Raw genomic sequence first — 23,594 nt, 5'->3', positions numbered from 1 at the left:
TCTAGTTTTGAACTCCCTCACACTGGGGAAAAGACTTTTACTACCCACCTTAACTCTGCCCCTCACGATTTCATAAACCTTGATAAGGTCACCGCTCAACACAGTTGTTAGATGATATTAATGCAAAATTAAACCAAAATATTTACTACTTAGAAACTGCAATGTCCAGATTTTGCAGTTTTAATGATGCCAAAGTTTGCAACATTCACCAGAATTATTCACTAAAATAAAGAACTACCAGCAGCCCACACGCATAATCTCCTAGTAAATCTAGAAACTATTATCACTGACTCTGCTTCTCACTATGCTCTGTTGAAATATTCATGGTTGCAAATTTTAGAAATTACTTGATTTGACATGAATTTTCACTTTTCCATTTAGTATTGTTTAAAAAATCCATACAAAATGACATTTTTGACTGACGCTTGCCCAGAGACTTGTACACTTGTGCATCATTTCCTTGCTTTTTAAAATGCTCCTCTGGAAATGAAGTCTCCCACATGTTGTCATGGCTGCTTTAATAATTTGGCCTGCTACTATATATCCCAGTCCCTCTGCTCTTGTATCTCCCTCAAATGTATACAACTTAGATTATAGTGCCTCTCTCTGTTTCCCCCAATATACATCACTTCATTGCTATCTGCACGAAATTGCATCTCCCACCTGTCTGTCCATTTCACCATCTGCCTATGGCTTCTTGAAGTCTACTATCTGCTCACTATTTACTCTGGTCACGTGGTGGTCCAAATAGTGATTCCTGGGGAACCACAATGCATACGTCTCTTCTGTTAGAAAATGGCTACTCTCAGCCTCCCATCCAACTTACAAACATAATCCCAATTTTTCACCATCTCTTAAATAGCATGTGCCTCTATTTTATGAATTTTATGAACATATTACTAGATACTTAATCAAATGCCAGATAGGGTAAATAGACAAGGTCTTTTTGCTGGGTTGGGGGTGTTCAAAATTAGAGGACGTACGTTTAGAGTGAGAGGGGAAAGATTTGAAAGGGACCTAAGAGGCAACTTTTTCACGCAAATGGTGCTACATGTAAGGAATGAGCTGCTAGAGGAAGTGGTAGAGGTTTGTACAATTACAATATTTAAAAGGCATCTGGATGGGTTTATGAATAGGAAGGGTTTGGAGGGATATGGGCCAAATGCTGGTAAATGAGACTAGCTTAATTTAGGATATCTGGTTGGCATGGACGAGTTGAACTGGAGGGTCTGTTTCCATGCTGCAAATTTCTATGACTCTATGACTCTAAATCTACATAGATTCTGTCAACTGAAAGGCATCTTTTGGCACAATAATAGTGTTACCACGTTTAATCGAGAAGGTTTGGGTTCAAGTCCCACCTGCCACAAATGTGTGTAATAACGTGCTGACTCAAAATAATTAAACATCTACTGCATTATATCGAACAAACCTTCTCACTTCAAAGAACACAACTGGGTTAGTTCAAACTACTTGCTTTTTAGCAATTAGTGCTAGCCATTGATCAATGAGCCTCCAAGTGAGAATTGACTTTGTCTTTTCAACAGTCTCTTGTTAGTTTCACACTGATATTCATGGTTGACCTGGAATTACCAGCTTTATTCTGCTCCTTATTTTTTAAAATATTAACCATTAGCACATCTTTCAAAATCACAAGTTATGTGATAACTTGCCCTCCTATTTGTTTGTACTTGATCCCCATCAGAAACCAGGTGCAAATATTACAATTCCATTTGAGTCTAACTCGTACCGATTTCTAACACTTCAGGTCTAAACAGGCTTTTTGCTCTTGAATTAAGGAAATTCAGATGAACTGGCCTTGTGCAGACTGAATTATATTGACAGCACAATTAACTGAGGAATGAGAAAACTCACTACTTGACCAGCAAGACGAGGAAAGAAAATTGGAAACTCTCACCAAAAATAGCAGGGAACTTTCTTTCAACGTCCATCGTACTGATGCATTGGGAGTCACTCTGAAGATTGGAGTTAATTTAAAATTGTGAACCATTAGTCTGTATCTAACCCATCCTGTAATCAGACTGGGGACCACTGGACCAACACACCCACAAAAAACACTGCCAATCTGGTATATGTGCAGAGTGTGATTGTGTGCTAGTAGGGTCAACAGGTCGACTTTGTGATTTATTTGATTTAATTTAAGCTTTATTGTCACGTGTACTCAAGTATAGGAGTACAGGAGTACAATGGAAAGTGTACAATGTTGCCACACAAGACACCATCTTAGGTACAAAGGTACCGAGGTACAAAACTTAGTACATGTAGTAAAATAAAGAAAGAAATAAAGTTAAAAGTAAAGCATTACCATTGTTCTTAGTATAAGTAGAAAAGATAAAAAAGTTAAAAGTTAATGTTTTCGTACTTCTTTGTATTAAGTGGAAAAGTAAGGGATGAAGTGTCTTTCTGAAGTGTACTCCCTGTAATGACTCTATCTTGTCCGCTGGCTCGCTCTCTGGGAAACCTCAGGCTTCCTGCTCTCAACACAGCAGATGCCGGGGGAGCTCCCTCACTGAAACCTCAGGCTTTCTCTAACCACGCTGGGTTCAGGCCCACTGCTGCTTCCCTGCACCGAACCTCCAGCCAACACTGCTAGGGACCCATGGCCACTGCCACTCTCCCCGCAATCCCAACCTGAGGTACAAATCTTCTCAAAACTCACTAACTCTCCCCTGTATGTAGTTTGCAATGTCAGAGGAACAAGGATGGCAGTCGCCTATAAAGCAAATAGGGCAACAAGAGAAGATTCCTCTCGCCTGGATTCGTTCAATACCAAAGGATTGTAAGCAAGCTCAGAGCAGGTCTTTCGGTCAAAGGGTGCTGGGCACAGCTCCATCAGGTACAGCTGGAATATTGTTTCCACGTGGTCCAGAGGGTGGGCTAGCGGGATGAAAGCTCCCATTGGGGCTGGGAGGTGAATGACAATATCAGGTACGACAAAGTACAAGCTGGTACGGCAATCACACCTGTTATGGCAGGAACCGAGCTGAGACACAAAAAGGGAACAGCAAAGTGCATTGGGACAGCAATTGCAAGGCGTCTTTCCATAATAAAATCCCAGAGGTTGTTGTCCCGAGTGCACATAGGAACACATGGTTACACAAGGATAGCTGGACCCAGAGACTGGACATGCAGTGACTTACAAGAATGTCCCTTGATTCATAAATCAAGGCTTCTGCTCACTTAGGCTACAAAGAATATTAACTCTCAGTTTCAAGTACTGAGTGGGTAAGAGTATATGGGGGAGGAAGACCTCACAGCAATATCCATAACCTGCGTCAATGAGAACTAAATTAAGAATGTCAAGAAAGCAACAGAGTCAGCCTGAGAAGCTATCTTACACTTGGTTGCATTCTAGGAAAACTCCAATGAACCAGTCACTGCTTCAAACCTGGGGGGACTGACAAGACCCACAGGTACACAAGTGAGCTAGTCCAAGCCTGCAGCTAAAGTCCCAAAAGGTGCTGAACTGTATTCCTTGTGCACTGATGTGGAAGGATGTGATATTAAGCTAATTGCACTGTGGCAAAGACAGCAACCTTGCATCTTCCGACTGAGGTCGCGGATGACAGTAAGATGATGCAAATCCAGCTCCATCTCAGGTGTTGCTCAAGTTTGAAAAGCAAACGTCCACTAGGATGCCCCAACATATCTTTGGAAGATTGGTCGAGTCTCTGAAAAACTGCAGAGACAGTAGTAGAAGGCATCCATCCATCTTAGGAGACAATGGACTGACATGTTTGGACTGAACAACATCCATAGATGACAATTTGTGAATGGAAACACCTCCTCCAGCTATCCTACATAAATAACACTGACCCATGGTCAACTGATACTTGGTCCTTCTCTTTTCCATTGTATGGTTGTTTCTCTTGTCCTCTGTTTTATTTTCCATGCCCTTCCTGACTGCTCATCTCCAGGCATTCTGGGCAGCAGCAAAGACTGTCCATACATCAACTCCAATCCTGGTCAGCTTGTGGTCTCACTTATAGGCAGCCTTGCACTGTAGAGATGGATGACCTATCTGGTGCTGGTAGCAAGCATACCACAGATAACTTTGGACAAGTGGCCATAACCGATTTGGTGTCCATGGCCCAGTCATTGGAGAGCCATTATCAACAGGTATTTATGAATGATAAAATGAGGCACAAGCATGGAGACAACAACCTTCACAACCATTAAACAACGAGGTTTATTCACACTATAATTTTCAAAAGGAATAAGCATCAAAGACGAACTCTATTTGTAAATCAATGAGTGGAATCTTTCCAGCCCCTGAGTGATGTGCGCATTGATGGGAAAGTTAAGAAAATAGGTTGAGATTTTTGAGATTGCGAGCAAAAAGTCTGATTTTCCAACCAAGTGTCAAGCAACAAGATGAGAATTGTGCGAATGAGTAACATGAGGTCTATTTGCATCCAACTGTACGCATTAGCATGTCATTATTACCTAACCTCTTCACTTGGGGTGGGCAGAGCTGGTGGGGGAGAGGAAGTGTCTGCATCACTAAAGTTCAGACTCGTGATGGTCCAATGCAACCAGTCATGATAAATGGGTCGGGGCGCTGCTCGGAGCTCCGGCTCACATATCAATCAGTTATGTCCGTTCAACTCAGGTCATAATCAGCGCTGGAATTCACTCATTAGTCAGGGTATTTCTTCCAAGTGTTCAGAAGGGGCGGTGGGGATGGGGTTTGGGAGATGTAAGGGTTGTGGTCTGCGGTGACAAGATTTCAGCAAAGAACAAAGAGAATAAAGAACAATACAGCACAGGATCAGGCCCTTCGGCCCTCCAAGCCTGCGCTGACACATTTTGTCCTTCCATACTAAAACTGTCTTCATTCACAGAATCTGTGTCCCTCTGTTCCTTTCCTATTCATGTATTCATCCAGGTGCTTCTTAAATACTGCTGTTGTGTCTGCTTCCATTATCTCCTCTGGCAGCATGTTCCAGGCATTCACCACCCTTTGTGGGAAAAACCTGCTTCACACATCTCTTTTAAACATCCTCCCATCCCCTGCACCTTGGACCTGTGTCCCCTTGTAATTGACCCCTCCACCCTGAGAAAAAAAAACCCTCATGCTTTACAACTCTATCCATGCTATTCATAATCTCATGAGCTTCTATCAACCCGACTTCAGTCCCACTGCTCTCACAATCACCTGTTGTATTTTTGCAACATGGCTTGTGCTGTATCCATCAGAATAATATCCACAATATCAGGGGCCTATGTAGAGACATTACACAATCCTCTTTGTTGGGGTCCTCCACATCTTACTATCCTGAGGATTATTATAGACAGTCTGTGGTGTGAATGCTGACTGCTCACAATAAGAAGGACCTCAAAGTTTGGGAGAAGATTTGTAGCTCGGGTGCTCGTTGTGGTGGTTCTGTTCGCCGAGCTGGGAATTTGTGTTGCAGACGTTTCGTCCCCTGTCTAGGTGACATCCTCAGTGCTTGGGAGCCTCCTGTGAAGCACTTCTGTGATCTTTCCTCAATCACTATAAATGCCGGAGGAAACATCACAGAAGCGCTTCACAGGAGGCTCCCAAGCACCGAGGATGTCACCTGGACAGAAGGACCTGTTCTTTTCCGATATTTCCCATGCAGATCATGAACGGAGCAACGGGGGTGATCATCGCTTTAGCCATGATACAAGGGGGCTGCAGACTAATCAAGGAGTAACAAATGCACTAGCAAGCCCAGGAACCAGCAGCAACCTCCAGCAGAACCTGATCAGCCTCCACGTGAAAAGGTCACAGCTGAAGCTTCCCTCAGAAGGTACAGGCGAACCACAGTCTATCATCCTCAATGCTTTTTCCTCCACGAGTGGGGCACTGCTTCACTGTAGACCGAGGGGGTCCCGGGACATCGTTACTGAACTACATCAACTGCTGAAGCGTGACATGTCACCTGAAGAAATGGGTGGCCATCTTATCCCAATGGTTGTCAACTGCATTTAACCTTTATGTAACTTGCTGCAGCTAAGAATCTACTGCAGTTATAGGTCGGGATGTCAGAACCTTCAACCCATCAACATAATTGTATCCATAACCGATGCAATTAGATCACAGTGCTTCATCTCACTTCCCCATGATGTCAGTGCTGCAGGCCTGACAGTGGGCTGACCCCTGTGCAGGACAGCGTAGGCTCCACACGCATTGTGCTGAGAGCTTTCTATCATAAAACAGTAAATACCATCAGCAGGAAAGAGTTCCATTCATTCAATGTACAAGCTGATTTTTCAGTTCCTGGTTCAGATGGGGGTAGACCCAGAATATGATCCTGGTTTCTTTCTCCGTGGCTGATCACTGACTTGTTCCAGCCTTTTCCTGTCAGATCTCCAGGCTGGGGAATCAGGTGGATGCACTTCAGAATCTCTGTGGGGGGGGGAGCAGCTTACCCTATGCATTTGGGATTGATTATGGCCTCATGACAAGTAGGAATCTTGGAGAAAATTATGATTTTCTTTTAACCAGGTCACTTTTTAATTTCTGGTTTAAGATGATATGAATGATTTGGACTCGAATATAGGAGGCATGGTTAATAGGTTTACAGGTGACACCATAAAAGTGGTGTAGTGTCCAGTGAAGACTATTTCAGAGTACAACAGGACCTTGATCAGATGGGCCAATGGATTAAGGAGTGGCAGAAGCAGGTTATTTCAGATAAACGTGAGGTGTTGCATTTTGCTAAGGCAAATCAGACAGGATTATTACAGTTAATGGTAGGACCTGGCGGGTGTCACTGAACAAAGAGACCTAGGGGTGCAGGTGCATAGTTCCTTGAAAAAAGAGTCACAGGTAGACAGTGTGATGGATAAGGCGTTTGGCACGCTTGCCTTCATTGGTCAGTGTATTGAGTATAGGAGTTGGGAGCATATATTGTAGCTGTACAGGACATTGGTGAGGCCTTGTTTAGAATAGCGCATTCAATTCTAGTCTTTCTGCTATAGGAAGGATGTTGTTGTTATAGACCAGGCCAAACCCCTTCAAAATATCCAGAAAATGGTCTCAACCTTAGCCTTTTCTTACTTTAAAGGTAATTGTAAGGTGCTGCATTCCAGATGCAATTTGATTGGTCCAACTATCGGATTTAAAGCAAAACACACTTTATTCATCCACTGTAGTTAAACTACAGCAAAAGAAAGAATGGATTGGAATAACGGAACTCTATTGGAAAATGTAACAGAAGAATAGATACTAAACTAATCAACTGTTCCAATACAGCGACATCCCATAAATGCACCCTTGGCAAAAGGCAAATTCAGAAAACAGATAGGCTGCCACTCAATTCTAGCAGCAGGAAGAGCATCCCCAGCTTTTGGCAGTAACTGAGAGAGATGAAAAAAAATAGCTCCACTTCTTCAAGACTCTTGACAGCAACTGCTGAAAACTAAAAACTAATTATCCTGGCTCTGTGAGAGCTCCACCACTCAGGCTGCTTTCAACTCTTTAAAAAAACCCCAAGGCCTCACAAGCTGTTTACTCCAATGGCTCTGGTAGGCAGCTCGCTACCTCCGCCTTATAAGCTCTCTTCAAAAGATAGCAACAGGACAAAGTACACCTCTTAAAGTCATAGCATCATTACATTGTTCAACTTGAGAGGGTGTAGAAAAGATTTACAAAGATTGGGATTGGAGGGTTTGAGCAAAAGGGAGAGGCTGAATAGGCTGGGGCTATGTTCCCTGGAGCGTTAGGGGCTGAGGGGTGACCTTATAGAGGTTTATAAAATCATGAGGGACATGGATAGGATAAATAGCCAAGGTCTTTATCTCAGGGTAGTGGAGTCCAAAACTAGAGAGCATAGGTTTAGGATGAGAGGGGAAAGATTTAAAAGGACCTAAGGAGCAACGTTTTCACAGAGGGTGGTGATTGTATGGACTGAGCTGCCAGAGGAAGTGGTACAGGCGGGTACAGTTACAACATTTACAAGGCATCTGGATGGGTATATGAATAGGAAGGATTTGGAGAGATATGGGCCAAATGCTGACAAATGAGACGAGGTCAGACTGGGATGTCTGGTCAACGCGGATGAATATGACCAAAGGGTCTGTTCCTGCACTGCAAGACTCTGACACTAAATCACTAGTGATTCTGTGTCTCAGAGGTCTTTGCCAGTCATCCTAGAAACTGCCATAATGCAAATATCCTTGAGAACGCACATGTTTCTGCTTTGTTTTAAAGGGCTGCATGCATTTCAGGATGTTACTGGGAGACAATGTGACCATGGCTGATGATTCCAATGTGTAAACTCTACATGGGCTGAGCATAGATACACCGTAGTCCACTCTTTGGCCAATACTATTGTCGAGCAGACAATGGGTCTGTAAGACCAGAGGAAATAGGAACAGGAGGTGGTGATTTGGTGCCTTGAGCCTGGACAATAGGATCATGGTGGATTTGACACATCTTACATCCACTTTCATGCCTTTTCCCTGGCAGTCCTTGATTCCCTGAATGCTTAAAAATCTATCTTAGGCCTAAAGTATATACAAGGTCTCCAACCCCTCAGCTCTCTGTGGGAAGGAGTTCCAAAGGCTCAAGACATCTCAGCTTCATGCAGTCTTAAATGTATTCTCAGGCTATGCCCTCTGGTTCGAGATTGTCCCATAAAGGGAAACAGCCTCTCAGCATTCAATCCTATAGGTTCCAATGACATCACTTCTCATTCCTCTAAGTTCTAGTGAACAGAGTCCCAACCTGTTTAACCTTTGCTCATAAGACAATCCCTCCATTCCAGGATCGCCTGAGTGAACCTTCTCCGAAATGCTTCAAAAGAAATGGTATCTTTCCTTATTTAAGATTAGATTAGATTCCCTACAGTGTGGAAACAGGCCCTTCGGCCCAACAAGTCCACACCGACCCTCCGAACAGCAACCCACCCAGACACAATTGCTCCTAACACTACGGGCAATTTAGCACGGCCAACTTGCCTAACCTGCACATCTTTGGACTGTGGGAGGAAACCGGAGCACCCGGAGGAAACCCAAGCAGACACGGGGAGAATGTGCAAACTCCACACAGACAGTCACTCGGGGCGGGAATTGAACCTGGGTCCCTGGTGCTGTGAGGCAGTAGTGCTAACCACTGAGCCACCATGAGCAAAACTATCGTGATACTCCAGATATGGTCTCACCAGCTCTTTGTACAGGTCCAGTGAGACTTCCCTACTATTACAGTCCGAACCTCTTGAAATAAAGGCCAATATTCCATTAGCTTTCCTGTTGTACCTGTGTGTTAGCTTTCTGTATTTTGTGCACAAGTACCCCCAAGTCTCTGTGTTGCAACCTTCTGCAGGATCTTTACATTTAAATAATACTCCATAGTTTTATTCTCCCTTCCAACTTCACATTTCCCCACATTATAACTCCATCTGCCAACCTTTTGTCCATTTATCATAGAATCCCTAAAGTGTGGAAACAGGCCATTTGGCCCAAAAATTTCATACCAACCCGCTGAAGAGTATCCCAGCCAGACACATTCACCTATATTTCCCCTGACTAATGCACCTAACCTACATATCCCTGAACGTTATTGGCAATTTAGCTTGGCCCATTCAACTAACCTACACATCTTTGGACTGTGGGACAAAACTGGAACACCCGGAGGAAACCAACGCAGACACAGAGAGAATGTTAGCACTGCTGCCTCACAGCGCCAGAGACCCGGGTTCAATTCCCGCCTCAGGTGACTAACTGTGTGGAGTTTGCACGTTCTCCCCGTGTCTGCGTGGGTTTCCTCTGGGTGCTCCAGTTTCCTCCCACAGTCCAAAGATGTGCAGGTCAGGTGAACTGGCCATGCTAAATTGCCCGTAGTGTTAGGTAAGGGGTAAACGTAGGGGTATGGGTGGGTTGTGCTTCGGCGGGGCTGTGTGGACTTGTTGGGCCGAAGGGCCTGTTTCCACACTGTAAGTAATCTAATCTAATCTAATGTGCAAACTCCACACAGACCATCACCTGAGGTTGGAATCAAACCTAAGTCCCTGGCACTGTGAGGCAGCAGTGCTAACCACTGAGCCAACACGTCACCCTACATAGAAGCCCTGCAGTGTAGAAACAAGTCATTTGGCCCAACACGTCCACAGCGACCATCCAAGGAGTAACTCGCTCAGACCCAATACTGATACCTCTCTGTAAACTGTTAGTATCCCCTTCGCAACTTGCCTTTCTAAGTCTGCTGAAGATAAAGTTCCAGTGCTTGCATCAGTCTGGGAGAGGCCTTGCAGTACACCCCAGACTGAATGTGCCATATAAACTTAGTATGCTGTGCTCTTCACACCTGGAATAGGCAAGGGTAAGTAGTGGAGAGCTCTGAACAGCAATCTTCCGTGGAGGAAGATGAGGACATTGAGCAGGAGCTACATCACTTTCAACTTGATACAATGCTACAACATTAAATGCAACAATCCAGACCTGGAGTAACTGTAACAATGTCAGTAGGTGGTCCTCATAGAATGAGTCCCTTGATTGTACCAGGTTAACAGCCTCAATCAGGGAACCCTGGCTGACAGATAATAGACAGGAGTGTTAGAGGTTTCTGTTCACTCTGAGAGCTGCCTCTGAGGGAGCTGGATTAGTGTCAAGGACTATCCACGTGTATACAAAGGGTGACTTGGTGACGAAACACTGGCCTCTGCGGAATTATTTCAATGTTGAGAGTTGGACATCATGATCACTCAGTGACTGTAATTTTGTGAGTGTTTGAAACATTCTATCTGTTTCAAGAAGTAAATGCAACTTCTTTTTGGTAGTTCATTCTTTGCTTTTGCTGTTGCTGAACAGAAGTACATGTTTTCAACCATTTGATTGTCCTACATTGAACAGCGAGAGATTAGGCTAAAGTGGGCATTATGAAAAAGGTTGCACCCTTTTGGACAGGATTCTAAGATGGGATGGCACCAGGTATGGGAAAGCTGTGTGGTTCATACTTAAATAGCAATTGATTTCTGAATGTGCACTGGCAACGAACGGTCTGCCATGTCATTTGTGCATCCTAAGAAGCGTTTGTTTTTGGTTCCTCGCACATTACATGTACAGTGAAGAGCAGCATAAGAAACATAGTAAATGAGTACACAGCTAACTTAGTAGAAGGTGACAATTATTCCAGTTTGTAGTATTTTAAATATCTGAAACAATGCAATAGATACATGAAAAACTTCAGACACAGAAGGAGGTAGAAAATGATTGTGATAGGCTTGCAATCCATATTTGAAACAGCAGGAATTACAATGGCATTGAGAATATCCACAGGATCAAACAGCAATGGGAATCTTAATACCAGGGTTTTGTTTTAATATGGAGCTCTACTACAGAAACTAAAACTAAGCCAACAATTTTCCAACAGAGTGCATATCCAGATCATCAATAAAGAGCAGAAAATCAAAACTGAGCCTTCCTTTATAAAACAGTGTGATAACTATTGTCCTCTAAGCACTTGTAATGGGAAACAAAGGTTACTTGTCAACTTTCAGCACATCAAGCTACATCAATCCACTTTTCAGACTGCTCTGCAAATATTGAGCAGTGGCAAGTGAAATGGAGTCAAAGTAGTGGTTGCTCAAGATAAGTCGATACAGTCAGCTCCCATGATAGCAGAGATAGTCAGTCACAGAGAGAATGAAGATTGGCTCTCCATGACAAGTCAATGCTGAAGTGAAGCCCCACACTCAGGCAATTTATATCAACACCACCTTCTTTCGGTTAAAGCCACCTCAGCTCCTAGCAATAGCTGTAACACAGTTCAAGGTGGAAACCCATAGGTCAACATCATCTTGCACCACAGGAATCACTAGTGTGTTGCCTGTACACTGACTACCTTTCACAGGAAGGATAAAATGTCTGAAATTCAGAAGACCAATGATGAACCATGTACAAGCTGAGCTGTGATTATAGATTTTACAAAACCACTTGCTTCACCATACTTAGATTCTAATGTTCTAATGGCCCATGTAGAGGTACGAAAACCCAAAACAAAGACCTGATGAATGGACATGAGGTCTTACATTTCTGCATTGGATCGCTCACGCAGTCTCGGAACAACATTTCAGTAAACATTTCCTGCCTGCTCTTTTCATTTAGTCCCTTTTGTAACCCAGAACAGGTAATGGTTGCAAATATTTAGACTGCAATCATGGAGAGGATTCTCATTTTGCGCTCTCTAAAGAGGATCCCATGGCAACCAGAACGGGCTGCATTTCAAAGCAGCCAGACAAGAATACAAAACATAGGGAAAAGTAAAATCACAAGTGGCTAAAGATGCTGATTTTGATTAAGGTTGTCAAATGTCACTTTGAACCATCCTTTCAGCCATTCACAAGATTCAAGAAAACTTTGTAGACAAGGCAGTGAAATCAAAATACAATCTATCAAATGTAATACAGTTTGAAGTGACACATTTTGGTAGGAGGAGGGAATGAAGAGAGGGAACATAAACAAAATGGCATATTTTTAGAGAAGGAACAAAAAAATTAGGGCGGGGGTGATCTTTTTACGTAATCATTTGAAGGTAGGAGGACATGTTGAGAAGTCTGCTAATAATAAACACAGATTCTTTATGCTTTTATTCATAAAAGCAAAACACAAAATCAAAGACATTATGCTAATCCTCCATGAAGCAACTGTTAGGTACCAGCTGGAATACTATGACTGTTTCTTAGGAACTCTTTTATATTTCATTCCTGAGCTTCCATCCTGAAGCAGGGTCTCTGGACCCAAAATGTTAATTCTGCGTTATCCCCACAGATGCTATCAGACCTCCTGAGGTTCTCCAGCAATTTCTGATTTTGTTTCTGATTTACAGGATCCGCAATTATTTGGTTTGTTGACTATTGAATATTGATGGTTGCCATTTTTGCTTTCCTCCATGAAGTGAAAACACACTGTTGGTACACCCTTGCTAAACTTACATTATTTTAACTTCCTTGGTTAGGTTACCCCTCAGACTTATTTTAGCAAAAGAGATTTGCCCTGTCCATCGAAACTTTGCAACAAAGGAACACTCACCTAACAGGGAATCTGAAAACTAAGGAAATGAAATTCTTGCAAACTAACTTCAAGTGACTAGGTGAAAGCTGGACGAGGGCATGAGCTACTACAAGGAGGGAAATGTAACAAATGTGATTGTAGTGAGTTCTATAGCTAATATATCATTTACTATTGAACAGTTTTATTCCAAAGTTTTGCAATTATGTATATCACAACCCCATCACCTGACATAGTAGAGTTGCAGTGTTTTTGTTAGAAAAAAAACAAGCAACAGTTTAGCCATGACCTAACCAGTTCACAAAAACCATGTCTGTGTGATTTTTAAAAATTTATATAAGTCCATCCATGCCTGCTTGTCTTGTGCTGAATTAAATACTCTCATGTCTAGGAAATGAATGTTTATACTGTGTACTTTGGTTTTAAGTTTAATGATCATGGTAGACCGGTTAGCAAAGTTAGATCACATAGAATACAGGGCGAACTAACCATTTGGGTACAGAACTGGCTCGAAGGGAGAAGACAGAGGGTGGTAGTGGAGGGTTGCTTTTCAGACTGGAGGCCTGTGACCAGTGGAGTGCCACAAGAATCAGTGTTAGGTCCACTGCTTTTTGTCATTTATATAAACGATTTGGATGTGAACATAGGAGGTATGGTGAGTAAATTTGTAGCTGACACCAAAATTGGAGGTGCAGTGGACAGCGAAGAAGGTTGCCTCAGATTACAACAGGATCTTGATCAGATGGGCCAATGGGCTGAGGAGTGGCAGATGGAGTTTAATTCAGATAAATGGGAGGTGCTGCATTTTGGAAAAGCAAATCTTAGCAGGACTTATACTTAATGGTAAGGTCCTGGGGCGTTCTGCTGAACAAAGATACTTTGGAGGGCAGGTTCATAGTTCATTGAAAGTGGAGCCGCAGGTAGACAGGATAGTGAAGAAGGTGTTTGGTATGCTTTCCTTTATTGGTCAGTGCATTGAGTATAGGAGTTGGGAGGTCATGTTGCAGAGGTACAGGACATGAGGTAAGCCACTTTTGGAATATTGTATGCAATTCTGGTCTCCCTGCTACAGGAAGGATGTTGTGAAACTTGAAAGGGTTCAGAAAAGATTTACAAAAATGTTGCCAGGGTTGGAGGGTTTGAGATATCGAGAAAAGCTGGAGCATCAGAGGCTGAGGGGTGACCTTACAGAGGTTTATAAAATCATGATGGGCATGGATAGGGGTGAAGAGACAAGGTCTTTTTCCTGAGGAATCCAAAACTACAGGGCATTGGTTTAAGATGAAAGGGGAAAGATATAAAAGGGACCTTAGGGGCAGCATTTTCACACAGAGGGTGGTGTGAGCTGCCAGAGGAAATGGTGGAGGCTGGCACAATTACAACATTTAAGAGGCATTTGGATGGATATATGAATTGGAAGGTTTTCAAGGGATATGGGCCTAGCCTAATTTAGAATATCTGGTCGGCATGGACCAGTTGGATCAAAGGGTCTGTTTCCGTGCTGTATATGTCTATGACTCTGTCATGGATGGATACTGACGAATTCTTCCAATTCTGCTTCAAAGTGAGTCCAAATCCCCCATATGTAAAGAAGAAGCACAGAAGATATTGTTACTAAGTGATTATTATTATTATTCATTACTTAATGAAGGTGTTTGTAAGATTGAAAAAGGTGTTCCTGAAAATTAAAAGTTTGCCCCTGAAAATCAAGTAGTGGCCTTAGTAGCACTAACTTTTCAATGCTTATGGTTGGTTTACTTTTGTTATGAGCTGATTAACCTCTGTCACCATCTTTACTAAGCCAATCATTGGTATTATCCTGACCCAATCAAACATATGCCACAATCTGGCCAGGGACAAATAATTCTTTATTAAAAATTGGGAAGTTAGACATCTAGCTACTTGCTGAAAGAATAAAGCTATGTTTTGTTTCCAAATTCCAGAATTAACATGAAGCGAGCTTTCATAACAGACCCCACAGATCACATAAAATAGCAACTGCAAAGAAGATAGTTTACTCAGCAATTTCTATCACCTCCACTGGTGTTTGTAATACTGTGGGGCATCAAATCTCACTAAGACATGTAAACAAATTCTAATTGTTCTCTTTCAAAAATATAGCTAGAGAACCCCACTAGAAGTCACTCTGTCACAAACTACCTCAACAGCAATGATGTTCTGATGGTTAACCTTCCTTTCCTACGTCTACATTCCTCTGGCTATTCTCAAGAACAACTCCTGCTTCTCACAAACAAATAACTTCACCAAGTTAGTCATGTCTTCTTTTGTTGTCCCTGAATTCTAATCTTGCTTATTGGCTCAGTGGTTAGCACTATTGTCTTACAACACTAGGGCCCTGGGTTCGATTCCACCCTCAGGTGACTGTGTGGAGTTTGCACATTCTCCCTGTGTTTGAGTGGATTTCTTCTGCTTTCCCCCCACAATCCAAAGATCGGCTATAGGAAATGTAGGATTACAGGGATGGGATGGGTCTTGATAGGATGCTCTTTGGAGGGTCAGTATGGGCTGAATGGCCTGCTTCCACAATGTAGGGACTCTAGATTTTAAAAAAAACGATACACACGGATTTCTAGTACTTCTGAGTGCTAACTGTAAAACGCTATCTTGGGATTTCTCCCTCATCCCTAACTACACAAATCCAGTGGCCTTTTCCACAGCATAGTTTCACGGAAGCACTATTCTGTGCAGGGTCTGCCTCTGTTTCCCTTTGTTTCGAAACTGACTGCAACATTTGCAGTGTGCTGAGTGACTTATTGAAAAACTTGCAACAAATCCCAACCTTATTCGGAGGCAGGTTTGAACGTAGCCACCATTGTGACGTGAGTACTGCAATGTTCAAAGATTGATGGCTTATACAGTACAACTGGATACAAACATAAAATAATCTGATCACAATCTGCTGTGGTTCAATTGGTAGCACTCTTGTCATGAAATTACAGGGCTGTGGATTTAAATTCCTTGCAGGACTCAAGAACTAGAACAAAGTGTCACTTCCATGTAATACTGAGGGAGTGCTGCACTGTCAGAAGTACAATATTTTTAATGAAATGATTAACCGAAGGCCTGTCGGCTCTTTTCAGTGGATGTAAAGTATTTCAGCTAGTATTTTGACGAAGTGCAGAAACATTTCCTGGTCAATATTTACTCTTCAATGAACACTACTACAGCAGATTATCTGACCATTATTCATGTGATATCACCTTAAGGTATGAATATGCTAGTGATCCAGTAACCAAGGTGTTGACAATGTGACTGGTAGCTAACATCAGTCCAGCTTGCACCCTGCCTGTGTAAGGGTTAGGAGCCAGATTTCTCTTCAACTGTAAGCAGTGAACTTCAGTAATAGATCTCCCTGATGAGCAAACTTATCTTGGGTCTTCAAATAAACTGAATCTACTTTATTTTCCAGGCAAGATCCAGACTGCTACCCTTGTGTTTGGAAAACACAATTATCACATTGCAGTTGTCTTCATCTTTCTTAGATCACAATATCAGAAGCACTTTTAAAGGAAATTACATAAATGGAAGTCTTCCTTCTTTGGCGAGATAATTAAGTTCTAAGATCAGGTCGGCACTCTGCCTCATTTGGATTCTTATTTTCTGAGTGCCTGTATGAATATTTAATTTTCTCATTATTTAAAGTGGCCCAACAATTTGTTTTATCAAAAAAAATCTTTGGGCATGTCTGAAAAGATGCCACCTTGACGCAGTTAATCCCTGGCACGAAGAGTTTCAGACTAGACATGTGATCGGTCCACGATGCAGATACCACAAGATTCACAAATGAATTAACAAAGTTGGCAGTAGATATTTTGTTCGTAATGTGGAGATGCACTCGGAAAATGAAAGCGATTCCGAAACTGACCTTCTACATTTATAATGTTACAGGTTTGGAGAAATTACGGGAATCTATTGTAACAACAGAAGGGCACTGCTCTGACCTGAAAAGACCCTCATCTCCCTCTGAGACAAAAGGGAAGAACAGTGTAGGAAGAGAATTGATGCAAATCACTCAAATTATTTAGTGCCACAATGGGAAATTGGAAATGGAATGACATTGATAGGGCTGTTGAAGTAAAATGCAATTCTTCACCTTATAAACTAGGAATCTGCTAAACCTTTATAGAACACTGGTTAGGTCTAAGTTGGATCAATGCATTCAATTTGTGGGTCTACCTATAGCACATGGACTACAGCGGTTCATGAAATCAGCTCACCACTAGCATCTCAAGGGCAACTTAGGACGGGTAATAAATGCTGGCAAGCGGAGACTTCCACATCCCCCCGTGAGAGAATGAAACAAAATTTGGACTCTGCCCACTAATTGTCCTTGAACTGAGCAGCTTACAAATTCATGTCAAAGGGCAGCACAGAGTCAACCACATTGCCATGGGCCTGCAGTAAAGCATAGACCTCACCGAATGACAATGGCAGTATTTCTTCCTGAAAAGACATTCATGAACCGAATGGATTTTTACAACAATTGATGGTACTTTTAAGACACCACTCTGATTTATTAACTGAATTTAAATTCAGTTTCCTGAAGAAGGGCTCATGCCCGAAACATCGATTCTCCTGCTCCTTGGATGCTGCCTGACCTGCTGCGCTTTTCCAACAACACATTTTCAGCTCTGATCTCCAGCATCTGCAGTCCTCACTTTCTCCTTGAATTTCAATTCCACCAGTCTAGCTCTACCTAAGTTCATCAGCCTAGAATTTTGTGCTAAAGATTTCAACCTACAGGACTCGCTCACTGAGCCTGGCTGGAAGATCATAACATCCTTGTCTTTTTATTCACTCAACTGGTGGGATGTGGACATTGTTGGCTGGGTGGCATTTATTGCCCATGCCCGTTTGCTCGGAGAAGCTGATAGTGAGCTACCCTTGCATTGCATTGTCTCTTTGCACTTTTCCCCCTCAGCCAAAGATCCCACACTCCTAGTCCTGCTGTCTTCCATTGCCATTTAGCGCAGGCACCAAGTCAGGAAGACTGTCACAGTTGTCAAATCCAGGGGAATAGTCATCGTTCAACAGATCCTTGCACAGTAAGTCAAGGGCAGCCTTCGGTTTCAGTCCATAGGACCATAAGATGTCGGAGCAGAATTAGGCCATTTCACCAATCAAGTCTGCTCTGCCATTTAACCATGGGTGATATGCTTCTCAAGTCGAAGTGTGTGGTGCTGGAAAAGCACAGCCAGTCAGGCAGATCCGAGGAGCAGGAGAGTTGATGATGAAAGGTTTCCTGATGAAGAGCTTATGCTCGAAACTTGGACTCTCCTGCTCCTCGGATGCTGCCTGACTGGCTGTGCCTTTCCAGCACCACACTCTTCGACTCTGATCTCCAGCATCTGCAGTCCTCACTTTCTCCTGATATGTTTCTCAACCCCATTTCTCAATTGCCTTCTCCCTGTAACCCTTAATCAATCAATCAATCAACTCAGCCTCTGTGCATGGCTGTCAGAGTCAGAATCCTCTCTGCATAAAGAGTGATGAGCCAAATAACACCACCTTTCTTGCCCATTCTGCCCTACTGTGAGCTGTTTTCCTCATGAAGTGAAAGAAGAGTAATATGAGCAATTAGTTAGGGTAGTACAGCTATTACTGCTGACATAGGTAGGGAGGAGTCCTGAATGAGGGAGTAGATAGAGCAGAGGGCAAGCAGAGTTAGTGCTACCGACGGGGAGTGACAGCAAGCAGGGGCAATATTGTAGGCGACAGTGAGAGTGATAGAGCATGAACCTTCGCTTGGAGGTGGTGATAGTAGCAGGGATGGAGTGAGTGTGAGGTAGCAAAGAGAAGATGGTGGAACTTGCACTATGGGAGTGGAGAAAGACATTGATTTCCCTCCTACAATCCTAAAGATGGTTGAGGCTGCCATAACCTAAGTGGTAACCTCATATCAGGTTGGCATGGTCTGAGTGTCAAGGCCGCCCACGACTGGCTCTGGGAGAGCAATTCCTATGTCTGCATCACCCTGTTCGGCAGGACCACCAGCATCCTGCCCACATACAAGGGCATCAACATGTCACCGCCCACCCACACCCCCTCCAACCGTTTGCCTCAACCAAGGCAAACATCAAACAGGAAGGGCCGCCATGACAGACAGATGCTCAAATGGATTTTCAAGATGGCAGATGCCAATGGGGCTGGGAAATTCTGGGACATCTGTTGATTAGCGAGTTGTTCCCGAAATGACACGTGGGTAATATGGGACAGAAATCAGATGTGAGGGATTCCAGGGGTGCAGTGGATTATTATTAGGACAAGTTTGATAAGATACAGCAAAAGAACTCACTCAGCCTCACTACGCCAAATTCTCCAAAAGTCTTGACCCAACTTGGATTTAACCAAAAAAATTGAAGTATTGAATTTGTTCAGAGTAAATCAGGCATTGCATCCGCATTGGCTTTCTGGCATTATAAAATCGGCTGCTCCAATGGTTTTATGATTGCATATCTACGCTCACACATTGAATCATTTCAAACTTGTTTAACACCATATGACAGAGCCAGTACATCTAAGGGCAGTACACACCTTTGACACCCAGAGGCCTGAGATGAAAGACATTCTAACTAAGCTGCCAAGTTTCCAGACACGAAGGACAGTAGAGGATGGCAGAGGAGGGGGGGTCTCCTCATGGCATAACCTTTCTGTGGGAAAAGTGCCACAGAAGCCCCCTGTGAAGAAACTTTTGCAAAAAAACGAAGGATCCTATACAAACATACAAAATAGAAACAGAAGTAGGCCTTCCGGACTACTCTGCCATTTGATAAGATCGTAAGATGTGTTTGTACTTAAATTTCCACTTTCCCATCTAACCTTCAACAAGCCTTTGATTTCCTCACCTCACAAGACTCCTCGTCGGACAATGACAGTCCTGGTTTCTATAAAGAAAGGGAATCCCTCGGCGATGCAAAAGAAGTTATGTCATCAATTCATCCCCATTGCCAAATGACAGCGAAACAGACAGTTCACTCATGACTAAAGAAAAGAAGCACAGAACAAGAGTTGAGTTCAAGATTAAAGTCTGCAGAATGGATAGACTGGATGATGCTTTAGCTTAGCAAGTCAGTCTTGTATCAGAGACTGTGAATGCAATTTGACCCAGACTGCTGTCTCAAAGGAGCTCTTCAGCATCAACTGAAAGGCTGAACCAGCAAAAAGTCAAGGTTGAGCAAAAACAAATCACTTGGGTCTTTGAAACTCATTACTCTGTTCCACTTCACTGGCCCCAAGTACGTACTTTTACTATCTTAACACCACAGGTAATTCTAAACCTTACGCCACCCTTCGACGAAATTCTTTTTGATGCTAATTTTAAACTTCATTGTCTAATATACCCGATCTAGCTTAGTTATTTTAGGGAGGAGTTTTTCTACATTACATTATGCTCTTCAATCTCAACGCAGATGACTGACAGCACATGGAATCAAATATTCATCTTGGTCACCTTGAATAATCCCATTAGATCACAAATAGTGTGGTATAAATAATGGGCATTACAGAAAGGCTGCAGGTATTACAGCAATGCAGTCGGTGAAAGACTCAGGCAATCAGCTCAAATTTAAACTTAATGGTTAACTATTAAACAGTTAATATAGAACATATAACTGTTTGGTTTCAAGGACAAGTAAGTCGTGTATGCATGAATTAAAATATCTGCTAACACTTGCATGAATAGATCATTCTCATGCTACTGGGTTTGATAGAGTTTAACAAACAGGCAGATTTGCTGCAGCACCAGGATAGAGGCAAGAAAAAAAACAATCTCGTCTAATTAGATTAAATACACAGGCAGCCTTTCCACAACCAGGCCAGCAGCACTCTGGACAGATGTTTCGATCAAAATATGAAAGAACATTCTTTCGAGGCTTCCCGTGCTATTTCCAGCTTAACAATGCAGATGCCATTTTGTGAACAGCAAGATGACTTAGGAACGGTCGAAATCAAACGTAGGGCTTTCTTTCTATCTCTGAATTAAGAAGTGACATAGCAACTCATTGCAAATCACAAAGCCTTTGTTTTCTCTGATTTTACACTGATTTTATTTGAAATACATAAGTGGAGTGAACGCTGGTTCAATCAGGACATTTGAGTGGGAATTGGACTGCTACCTGAAGAGGAACAACATGCAGGGTGATGGGGAGAAATCCGGAGAATGGCACCAAGTGAATTGCTCATTGAAGAGTCAGTGCAGACACAAATGGCCATTTTTCATGCTTTCATATCTCTGCAATTCTAAGATTGTCAGCTGCACAAGCTGGGTGTAAATATTATAATCCAAGTGTTCTATTCAGAGATTCTAAAGCACTGTTTATTCATTCTCAAGCACTCCTTCCTCTATTACAAATATCCAATTCCTTCTAATTTGCACAATATTATTCTCTGGGTGTGACTTACTGTTCAATGACGGTTCCATTTACTACCCTCTGTGCAAATTAAATTCAAATTCACTTCCTCCTATGTTACACCACCCTCTTGCTAAGATGCAACATTTTAGATTTATTTTCACATGCTCACTGACATTCAGAGTGATGCAATCTAAAGGTTATTACCAGTCTCTTTGGCAGGCAGGTTTTAAACCTGTACTTAGGAGTTGCTGTGATCAATGTGTGCTTGAAGACTGTGTGATCTTTCTTTGAAATATCAGCATATGGTGGAAGTGGATAAAATTAATGTTCTCAAATAGCCACACTGTCAGGAAAAAGTGTTTTTCTCAAAAAACCTTGTAAAAAGCAAATGAAGCAACTGTCCTGCAAGACAAATTTCATTGCTTGCCCCTGCACTGAGAGAAATGTTGACTAATTTAACTGCTGGATGAGGTAAGTTCCAGTGAACAATAAATGGAATTCATCTACCATCAAAGAAAATGTCGCAGTGGCTCATTTATGTAACGGACCTCACACAAACCCAATTCAAATCTGTCGTCAATTGGAACTCAGTGAGGTGATGCAATTGCACATAAATTCCATGAATAGGCCACTTGCCATTCATTAAGATCACGGCTGATCTGAGTTCAACCTCTACATTAACGCACACATACCCCCACTAATCTTGTGCCCCCTTGGCAATCAAGAATCTCCTGTCTTAAAACTATGCAAAGCTTCTGCATCCACTGCCTTTTTATGACAGGAAATATCAAAGACTTCCAAGCCTCCAAGACCTTTTTTCCCCTACATCTCTGAATTAGGAGCAGATTGTGACAGGACACCCTCAATGGTGCATTGAATCAGAGGATCCCAGAGATATCATTGAGAGGAATTCTGGGAGACGGTAGTGCAGTCACCACAATTGGGGAACGGATTGCGATATGACACCTTCAGTGATCAACGCACAGAAGAGCATCATTTTTAAATGATAACTCCTAGTTCTAGGTATTCCCACAAGAGGAAATATTAATTCCCCATACATCCGGTCAAGTTCCCTCGGGATCGTACACGTTTCAATTCAGTCACTGATGACTGCTCTAAACTTCAGAGGATATGCCCTTGCCTGTCTAGCCTTTCCTCATGAGGCAATTCATTTATTCCAGAGTTACTCAGGTAAACTTCCCTACTGTGAAGGACTGCATTTAGGCATAGTGGACATCACACACAGCTGACAGAGAGCGGCAAAATTGCTGAGGATGAAATAAAAAATGACTTTGGAGTCACAGGGAACTCACAGAAGGAGAGAAAGGGGGGGAAGAGAGAGAAAGGAAAAAAAAAGTAGTAAGAAAGGAAAGGATGGGAAAGGAAGGAGATCATGAGGGAGGGAGCAAAAAAAGGGATGTAGGTAATAAATCAGAAGCAATAAATAAATGTAAGAAGATTGAATCAGAGGATGCCAGATTTGTCATTGAGAGGAATTCTGGGAGATGGCATTGCAGTCACCATGGCTGGGGATCAGATTGTGACAGGACCACCTCAGTGATCGACGAAAGAACAGCATCAAATCAGCAGGTGCCAGAGATATCACTGAGAGAAATTCTGAGAGACGACACTGCATTTATCATGACTCCGGAGCAGATAGCAACAGGACACCCTCAGTTGTGCATTGAATCAGAGGGACCCAGAGATATCACTGAGAGGAATTCTGGGATACGGTACTGCAGTCACCACAACTGGGGAGTGGATCGTGACAGGACACCTTTAGTGATGCATTGAATCAGAGAGTAGCAGAGACATCACTGAGAGGAATTCTGCGAGACAGCAATGAATCTCGGGAACTGGGCCGACCAATCCTCGATCCCCTTCACCGTCAGGACCGACCACCTGAAGGTGCCGGGTATTTGGTTCGGAGGGGCTGGGGCGTGCGCCAAGTCTTGGGAGGAGCATATCAGCAAAGTGAGGCAGAAACTGGGCAGATGGAAGCTACGGTCGCTCTCCATCACGGGAGAAAACCTGGTCATCATGTGTGAGGCACTGTCATTGCTGTTATACGTGGCACAGGTCTGGCCTATTCCCAGAACCTGTGCCGCTGCAGTCACCCGGGCCATCTTCCAGTTTATATGGAGGTCAAAGATGGACCGGGTCCGAAGGGACTCACTGTATAAAGATCTGGGCAACGGGGGAAAAAATACACCCAATGCCACC

General features: G+C 42.9%; 1 protein-coding gene across 1 annotated transcript in view; it reads right to left on the bottom strand.

The window, feature by feature from the left end:
- Positions 1-23,594, bottom strand: part of cntn1b (contactin 1b) — a 746,084-nt gene that overhangs the window by 676,418 nt on the left and 46,072 nt on the right. The gene's annotated exons all lie outside the window — the stretch shown is intronic.

The sequence above is a fragment of the Chiloscyllium plagiosum genome, chromosome 19, assembly GCF_004010195.1.
Source record: "Chiloscyllium plagiosum isolate BGI_BamShark_2017 chromosome 19, ASM401019v2, whole genome shotgun sequence".
NCBI lineage: Eukaryota > Metazoa > Chordata > Chondrichthyes > Orectolobiformes > Hemiscylliidae > Chiloscyllium > Chiloscyllium plagiosum.
The sequence above is the reverse complement of the archived record's forward strand: the minus strand, read 5'-3'. Positions and strand labels throughout refer to the sequence as shown.